Source organism: Littorina saxatilis, linkage group LG5, assembly GCF_037325665.1.
Source record: "Littorina saxatilis isolate snail1 linkage group LG5, US_GU_Lsax_2.0, whole genome shotgun sequence".
NCBI classification, from domain to species: Eukaryota; Metazoa; Mollusca; class Gastropoda; order Littorinimorpha; family Littorinidae; genus Littorina; species Littorina saxatilis.
The window spans coordinates 41,250,576-41,260,575 of NC_090249.1; positions in this window are offsets into that span (position 1 = coordinate 41,250,576).

Here is a 10,000-nt window from a genome sequence, read left to right on the forward strand (position 1 = left end):
GCTGCCGCGCGGGCAGAAAAAATGTTCCCTCTTTATCTTCACCGCGCTGGCAGCAAAACCCCTCACGCGGAGGTGTTTTCAGACAGGCCAGACACAGGTATAGTTGTCCCGGAGTTGTACTCGCTTGTTTTCTGGGTTTTTTTCTGCATGTGCTTGTATTTTGTTTGTGTTTTGGCTTGTCTGTCTTTCTCTGTTATTGTTTCTGTGCGCGTGTGTTTTTGTTTGTTTGTTTGTTTGTTTGTTTGTTTATATTGTGCTGCACAGTTTTGATTGTCTGTTCGTTCCATTGATTGGTTGGTTTTGTCTTCATATCTCACGTCAGTACGAACTTCAACTTCAAGTCAAACCAATTGACCCCTGACACACAAAGGTTGACACGTGCACAAGACGTTGTATCGATAAACTACGCGCAAATAAAAAAATAACAATAAAAAAGCAAAGAACATATTAACAAGAAATGCAGACATCTGACAAAGCCGGGCAAGCAGAATGACAAGTCGAATGAAAATCAAAGAGGCAATGAGAAACAAGATCGCGATTATCTTTCCTTCGCTGTACGACGCAAATCTTCTGTGACCTTTGCCCAAACGTGACCTATGACACACCATGCAATGAATATTTAATCAATAATATGATCGTCATGCGTTGCGGGTGTGAATTTCGATCCGCAAGTGAAGCGTTGGGGGGTGGAGTTTGATCATTGATGTGTGTGTGTGTGTGTGTGTGTGTGTGTGTGTGTGTGTATGTGTGTGTATGTGTGTGTGTGTGTGTGTGTGTGTGTGTGTGTGTATGTGTGTGTGTGTACATGGATTGTGAGGGAGGGTGAGGGGGGGTGTCTGGTTTTGGTGTGGTAATGAAACGAGCAAAACAATAATCACACCACACAAAATCCTGGGGGCAAAAAACACTCGCAGTCTAGTCGCATCTGTCCGCACAATATATGCACCAGCAACAGGAAAAAGAGGTAACAATAGAAAAATATTTATCTTTGCTTCCTGCAAATTCCTTGCCCCCGACTCGTCGCACGATAATCCACAGATCTTCTGTGAGATGTCAACGCTGACTTTGCAAGCAAAGCACCTCGTTTGAAATAAGACAATCCCATCGCTCGAATGCAAAATGAAGGCTCTGTCGTCTCAAAGACGTTGACTGCTGTCTTCACACACTATTCTGTAGTCGGAAGCTACAGAACTTCGCATCCTCAAACTTGACATACTTGTCTCAACATTTTATCAACTCAAAACTCAGACAGATGCATCCACTCGACGCGCCAGCTTTGATTGCAACAACGTGCTGGGGCCCCAAAACATGTATTCTAAAAGCAAAACTCTCGTTAACTTTCAAAGCGTGGCTCCCTCTGTTGATTTTGCACTTATTTTCGCACTACCAAAATGATGACAAAAACGATGTTTGGCGGTTTGTTGTCAGACCATCTTTTTTTCAGTGCGAGGGGGGGGGGGGGGGGGGGGCATATCGTCTTTTGAAACAAAAGTCGATATGCCCCCCAAGGACCGATAAAAAAGCTGGTCTGTCAACAACCAAACTGTCAATCAAACATCTTATAATGTCATCTTGTCAGGGGACCAGTTTGCTTGGCTGTTTTAACAGGCCTCTAGCTTTGATCTGAAAATATTTGTGTGAGATCACAGCTAGAGGTCTGTTAAAACAGCCAGACAAACTGACCTTTCGCAAACGCCGAAAAACTGTGAAAACTGTGAACGTTTGGCGTCAAGAAAAAAGTTTTTTTTTTCTCCTAATGGTTTGTAAAATTCGCACGCAGTACGTACATATCATTATTACACCCCCGGTATAGGGGTGTGTATAGGTTTCGCTCGATGTGTTTGTTTGTTTGTTTGTTTGTTTGTGTTCGCATATAGATCTCAAGAATGAACGGACCGATCGTCACCAAACTTGGTGAACAGGTTCTATACATTCCTGAGACGGGCCTTACAAAAATTGGGACCAGTCAAACACACGGTTAGGGAGTTATTGGTGGATTAAAATAATACAAGGACTTATAGAGGAACATCTTAATGGTCAAAGGGAAATAACCATTCTCACTCAGTCACTGCCACCAACTGAGAAGGTTATTTCCCTTTGACGGGGGTGTTTTTCCTACCTCGTAGGAATTTCTTGTTTTGAGTGATTAATGACAAGATGCTGTGATGCAGTCATACCGCTGAGTTCATAATTTGCCACCGGGGTCTCAGGACGAAGATTTGGCAGACCAATGCATGCCCCTTCCGAAAGCACCTCCGGGACAACCTGTGTCTGGCCTGTCTGAAAACACCTCCGCGTGAGGGGTTTTGCTGCCAGCGCGGTGAAGATAAAGAGGGAACATTTTCTCTGCCCGCGCGGCAGCAAGCAGGATGTCTCTGAACTGAGAGAGCCTGAGGAAAAACTATGTGGCAACTGCATTTTCCCTCCACTGCAAGCTGTACGGCAGAAAGGAAGACCTGGAGAAGACAGCAGCATTCGTCTCGCTGTCCGGCCTGACAATATAAGTGTGATCGACAAGAAGAAGAAGAAGACCCATCTGGGGTTGAAGAGCTGGAACTTTATGGGATTTAACGAGATTGAGTGAACGAACTGTTGTTTGAATACGCTGTGTTTGACATTAATCCGTACCACCCTTTACCTTTTTTACGTTTTGTCAAGATACGACTAAATGTTTTAAAATAGACGGGGAATCGAGACGAGGGTGCTTGTGTTTTTGTGTCTGTCTGTCTGTGTCTGTCTGTGTGTCTGACTGACTGACTATTTGATTTGTACGTCTCTTATGACCAATTCGCCTATCTTGGGACAGGAAGGGTTAATATGCTATGTGGGGGGGGGGGGGGGGGGGGGGACAGAACACTAGACAAACATGCAAACAAAGAACACCTAGGAACGGTGTTGTTATTCCGGAAGCCGTTGCGGTATTTCAAATGAAACTGATGTTGAAGTTTTTGTTGGAAATCGTTAGCTTAGTTTATGTTCGATATGGTCGTATTTAAGTGAATATCTTGATCTGTCCTTTTCCCTCTCTTCGATCCTCTCTTGTTTTCCTCAATAAAAACAACAACAAGAGCAATGAAACAGCATGAACGTGGTAATTGTATAGTATGTCTGCCATTTTGATATCGTAAATGTTTGTGTGTGGATACATGTACGTAAGTGTGCGCGTGTGTATATAAAGTTGGCCAAAAAATTATTGCAACAAATTTCAAACCCAAATTAAAGCATTAATTCCTGTGTCATTTAATTAAAACTGTATATGCCAGTTAAGACCGTTCACTTAACCGTCAGGATCACCTTTTGGATTAAATATTTCTTATACAGGGATCACGTGACCGCCGCTCAAGTAAGGGTACCCTCAAAATCGACCAGACAAAAACGGAAGAGCCGAATGAAAAATTGACAAAAAATCACAATAGGCAAATCTTTGCAACTTTGACATACGAGAAGAAATTCAAACCAATTATCTACCCTGAACAGATTGTTTTGTTGCTACCTTGCGTATTTCGTGTGCTATGCTATTCCTACTGATGCAGGTGTCGATCGCAAGAGCGGTCAAAAACGGAACGTTTTACGTCAATATTTATGGGTATCATGTCAAAAAGCGCCACATTTTAGCAATGACTTGGTGGATTTCTTTGAAACTTTCGGAATATTTTACCAACATACTAGAGATACTTCGTGCGAAAGTTTGGATCGTTACGGTTGTTTATCCAGATGTGACGCAATGTTTCGGAAAATGTTGTTAAACTTGTCGTAGGATTGTTCACTTGTCTTAAAAAAATTCATGACTTTGTATATCCACAGATAAATGATTGATACAGATTTTGTCTAAGTTTCATTTGCGTGTAGCCGCTGGCGTTAATTTTCTAGTCATGCAAACACATGAAAAAAAATGGAACGTTCACGCTGTTTCGCGTTTATAGCTGTTATCGCTGGGTTAAAACATGCTACGGTCACGCTTGGCTGGGCATCGCTGTGGCACCAGAATCATCGCTTAAATATGTAGCGTGTTTACAGGCCAGCAAATTTGCGTCAGTGCTTACACGCACTTAAAACTTTAGCAGTGTGTGTATCAATCATTTTTCTAAAGACATGCAAAGTCATGAATATTTTGGACCCAAGGGAACAATCCTATGACGAGATTAAAAACTTCTTTCGAAAAATTGCAGAACATTTTAACAAACACCTGTAACAATCCATAATTTCGCTCGAAGTATCTCTAGTATGTTGGTAAAATATTCCGAAAGTTTCAAAGCAATCCACGAAATCATTGCTAAAGTGCAGACTTTTTTGTCATGATACCCCCAAAAATGACGCAAAAAGTCCCGTTTTTGACCGCTCTTGCGATCGACACCTGCATCAGTAGGAATAGCATAGCACGCGAAATACGCAAGGTAGCAAAACAAAACAATCTATTCAGGGTAGATAATTGGTTTGACTTTCTTCTCGTATGTCAAAGTTGCAAAGTTTTGCCTATTGTGATTTCTTGTAAATTTTTCATTCATCCGTTTTTGTCTGGTCGATTTTGAGGGTACCCTTACTTGAGCGGCGGTCACGTGATCCCTGTATAAGAAATATTTAATCCAAAAGGTGATCCTGGAGGTTAAGTGAACGGTCTTAACTGGCATATACAGTTTTAATGAAATGACACGGGGATTAATGCTTTAATTTGGGTTTGAAATTTGTTGCAATAATTTTTTGGCCAAGTTTATATATATATTGTGTGTTTTCTTGTGTGTGTGTGTGTGTGTGTGTGTGTGTGTGTGTGTGTGTGTGTGTGTGTGTGTGTGTGCGTGCGCGCGCGCTCGCGCGTGTGTGAGTGTATGTGTGTGTGCGCGCGCCTGAGTGTGTGTGTGTGTGTGTGTGTGTGTGTGTGTGTGTGTGTGTGTGTGTGTGTGTGTGTACGTGCGTGTGTATGTACTGCGTATGTTTGCAACGGTTGTATCCAACTAAATTAATTAAATATAATATTTAACCAGCAGACTTCAAACGGGAAATCTAGCTACCGATGATCAAAACATCAGCAGCAATCCCGGGCAACCCGCGACAAATTGTGCGCATGATCCGTGAAAGGCGTGCACACCCAGTAGAGAGAGAGAGAGAGAGAGAGAGAGAGAGAGAGAGAGAGAGAGAGAGAGAGAGAGGTATAACTGCCCAAAAGCCGCGGGACCCGGTCATATCTATTGGCTATCAATCAGTTAGCAGTCTATTTTAAGGCAAAGGGACGCATTGGGCATCAGCGTCTGCGTATTTTGGGTGTTAGACAGATTTAAGATCTTAAAGGGACCACTGCTGACCGAATTCCTTGCATGCATAAATGCATTTTTAATATTTTGTCTGGAGGCTCTTATATCAGGGAGCATTGAATATTTCTTTTCCTTTATGGATTGTTGGTATAATTATTGCCCTTGGGGGATTTCGGGCTGTTATCTATGGGGGAAAGCGTAAAGCGAAAGAAAAGGTGAGGCAAAGTTATGGGAAATCTGATCAAATAAAAAGACAATGATTTTATTGGTGTGTTTGCTTAGATTGCATCCATCTGCACTCACAGAGGTACGCACGCACGGACACAGACACACGCAAACGCACGGTCAAACACATACTCGCAATGCATAGACACACACACTGGCACACTAACACACGTACACAGACACAGACGCACACAGACGCACACAGACACACACACACACACACACACACACACACACACACACACACAACACACACACACACACGCACGCACGCACGCAATACACACATACACACACAAGCATGCGCACATACAACAAAAATAACACAATCATTCGTGAAAAAAGAAGAGACAGGCGAAGCAAAAACAATTTCTTATCGAAATCAGACAACGCCTATTTGTTTGTGGAGAGACGGTAAACAATCGAAATACGTGTACATTAAGAAAGCATTATAATATCCCTATATTGCTGCAGGTTAAGTAATTCCTTTTTGCTTGGTTTTTGTTTTAGTTTTTTTCTAAGTATGCGCATTATTGTTTCGCTTGAACATTCTCGCGGAAAAGATCAGCGCATTCGACTTGTTTGTTTGTTTGTTTGTTTGTTTGTTTGTTTAACGCCCAGCCGACCACGAAGGGCCATATCAGGGCGGTGCTGCTTTGACATATAACGTGCGCCACACACAAGACAGAAGTCGCAGCACAGGCTTCATGTCTTACCCAGTCACATTATTCTGACACCGGACCAACCAGTCCTCGCACTAACCCCATAATGCCAGACGCCACTAGATTGCCAATTTTAAAGTCTTAGGTATGACCCGGCCGGGGTTCGAACCCACGACCTCCCGATCACGGGGCGGACGCCTTACCACTAGGCCAACCGTGCCGGTAGCGCATTCGACTTGCTGAAATACATAACTAATCATAACGATAAAAAAAAACCAAAAAACAAACAAAAATAAGCAAGCAAGCAAGTAAACAAATAAAAAAAATAAAAAAAATAAACAACAACAAAATAAACAAACACAAAATACACAAACAAACAATCAAACAAACAAACAAGCAAACAAACAAAAGAAAGAAAGACACATAATTATATACATTAAAAAAATGTTTTCTCTCCATTACCAAGTGTGTTTTTTTGTTTTTTCTAAATTAAAAACAACGGCGCCAATGAAAAAGACAGCGACGACAACAACAGTCCTCCTCACAATATAAATGTTTTGAGGATCGAACAGCTGAGACCTTTCCTTTAGCAATTGATAAGCAGAAGGTGACCCTCTCAAATCCCACAAACAGTGCAACATCCCCGTGTCAAAACACCGCATGCCACGTTGTGCGCAGAACGATACCTGCACAGTGCATGCTGTTAACCCGTCATTTGTAAAAAATTTAAAAACATTTTACAAATTACGTCGAACCTAAAACCGCGATTTGTAAAAATGTAAAAATCATGGGTTAACACATGCGCCCTTTGCATACTTACGGCACGCAGAAGGCGCCGCTATATCCCAAACAGCCAAGGAAACATTCCACCTGTGACAGGTTGTTAATCTGCAGTGCTTTCGCTCGTCGGAACAAATTACCGATCGACGATTCGATCTCAATCCACCGTTTCGATATGGTGATAGATTAAGAACCTTGAGACCTTGATAGACTGTTATACATTTTTCAGTCAATCAGCAAGACGATGTTAGATACGCGTGCGCGTCAGAACACCTCGTAAATCGCGCTACCGGTAACAGGTGGGATGTAAGCGTATTATGTGAGAAACCTGAATGACGTGTGCTGGGGATCATTAGTAATCCAGGGACAAACCGGAAGAGGTGTCGAGGTTTACCATTGACGTTACGACTGATCGAGGCCCAATTAGCTCGTCTAGTCTATGACGCACGTGTGTGGTCAAGCTCCTCTCTGCGCGCTGACATGCGAGCTGCGGGGGTCGGTATTGAAGGGAAGTTGCAGACACCTAGCAGTCTAACAAGTCAAGTCAAGTCATGTGACCACATACTGGACCGGACATAGAGGGGGTTTCCTGTTGCCCGGACCCCCCCCCCCCCCCCCCCCCCCCCTGGCATGAACATGAACCACCTCTAAGGGTAAAAAAACCCACATATATATATTTAAGTTTGTTTTGCCTTTAAAACTCATGACAAATACTCCCAGAATGCGCCAGATTGCAGATATTTTAATCTAAATTTCAAAAAAATGTCCGGGGGGGGGGGGGGGGGGATGCCCCCGACCTACCTAGGAGGTTCGGGTGCTTCGCACCCTCAACTAATGTTACCCTCCACAATTAGGAACCTCCCCTCACTCTCACCCTACTTAGGTCCGGCCCTGACTCACCAGGAATACCTTAAAATAAACGTTTGAGCGCTGTGGTACTCAAACTAAAACGGCTGTGTTTTGAGTTGGAATCCCAGACTGAAATTCTCATTGTGACGCCTTTTTTGAGCGTGTCGTAATTTTCGTCCTACCTTTCGACCCTGAGTAGGCCTATTTCATGCGCTATTCCTAGAGATACAGATTTGAAATTGAGCCGAGAGCCACATAGTTCGTTTTGGGAGTTGATTAGATGATATGAAAACACAATCAATCAATCAATCAATCAATATGAGGCTTATATCGCGCGTATTCTGTGGGTACAGTTCTAAGCGCAGGGATTTATTTTTTTATTTTTTTATTTTTATTTTATGCAATTTATATCGCGCACATATTCAAGGCGCAGGGATTTATTTATGCCGTGTGAGATGGAATTTTTTTTTACACAATACATCACGCATTCACATCGGCCAGCAGATCGCAGCCATTTCGGCGCATATCCTACTTTTCACGGCCTATTATTCCAAGTCACACGGGTATTTTGGTGGACATTTTTATCTATGCCTATACAATTTTGCCAGGAAAGACCCTTTTGTCAATCGTGGGATCTTTAACGTGCACACCCCAATGTAGTGTACAACGAAGGGACCTCGGTTTTTCGTCTCATCCGAAAGACTAGCACTTGAACCCACCACCTAGGTTAGGAAAGGGGGGAGAAAATTGCTAACGCCCTGACCCAGGGTCGAACTCGCAACCTCTCGCTTCCGAGCGCAAGTGCGTTACCACTCGGCCACCCATTCCGGCCACACACACGAGGAAGGTCTAAGAATTAGTGCTTGAGCTTTCTAATGTTCAAATCTGAATGCTGTGTTTGGTAGTCATTTCAGACCATGATATTCTGCAACGAACAGTGTGTTTGTTTCTGTTATGCGAAGCGTTTTGGCCCTGTATGGCACAGGATTTGCATACGTCAGGTAGACTGTAGGTTTGACTTCTTCAATCCAACGATCTTAATCTGCAATGACGAATGGGTATCTATGAGGGGTAAACAAAATATGATGACGGACGGAAGTCCGGCCTCCTGACAGGAGAGCTGGGCGAATCAAACTGCTCGCTGAATAAAATCCATTTAATTATTTGGCATAGTTTCGGAGCAGTTTTGAGCAAAAGCATTGCAAGTGTTGCTGAATTACAGTACAGCGACTGTCATTTGAACCTTTTAAGGTCCAACTCGTCAGAAGACTTTCCAAAATGGCGCCTTAGTTATACTATCTTTAACTTGTGTATACAAATAACATCCGCGATCATGTTTCTGATAGTGATGACCTGTACAACCCAGGACCCACATACCGACCCTATAGTGTCTTGGCCTTGTCGCCGAAAACAAACACATCTTTGACCTATCATGTAAATGACACATCCATGATGGAATTGTGATGTACCGTCCTCGATGGGTAAGATGTCACATGAGAGACACACAAGCATATACTGATAATACGCTGGACAAAAGGGTGTCCCTATTATAGTGCAACATGCAGTTATACAGCGGGGCTGGTCTTGATTGACGGGCTGGTGTTTTCATACTTGTGCCTTTTGGTTTTTCCCGTTGGAGGGATGTTAGAGGCCTAGCAAGACTACACGCACCTTAACAGAAATAAGAACAACGGCAGCTTCATGAGCTATTGTGAAAAAAACATCTCAAAAATGTTAGACAAGCATCCGGGATACCCGCGTCAGCAGTGAAGGGAAAAACACCATTACTAATGTGACAACAACAACGACGACAACAACAACAACAACAACAACAACAACAACAGCAACAACAACAACAACAACAGCAACAACAACAACAACAACAACATCAACAACAACAACATCAACAGCAGCAGCAGCAGCAGCAACAAAAATAACTCCTGTCAGCTAATTAAGTTCTATATGTCAATTTTGAAATAACACCCACACCACCACCACCATCACCACCAACCCTTGTTGGTTGCAAAGTGCACATCACCCTCCCACCTGAAGAAAGTAACATGTTGCTGCTGTGCGTGTGTCCTTGCACACTTGAAAAAGGTTGTGGACTTCAGTGTCAGGTTCATCACTACACTGACTTGACAACGTCACTTGATTTGGCCGACGATCAAAATATTGTCAAAATGGATTTGTCAACAACTCATAAAATGTGACAGGCCCAAAACACTGACATACTGA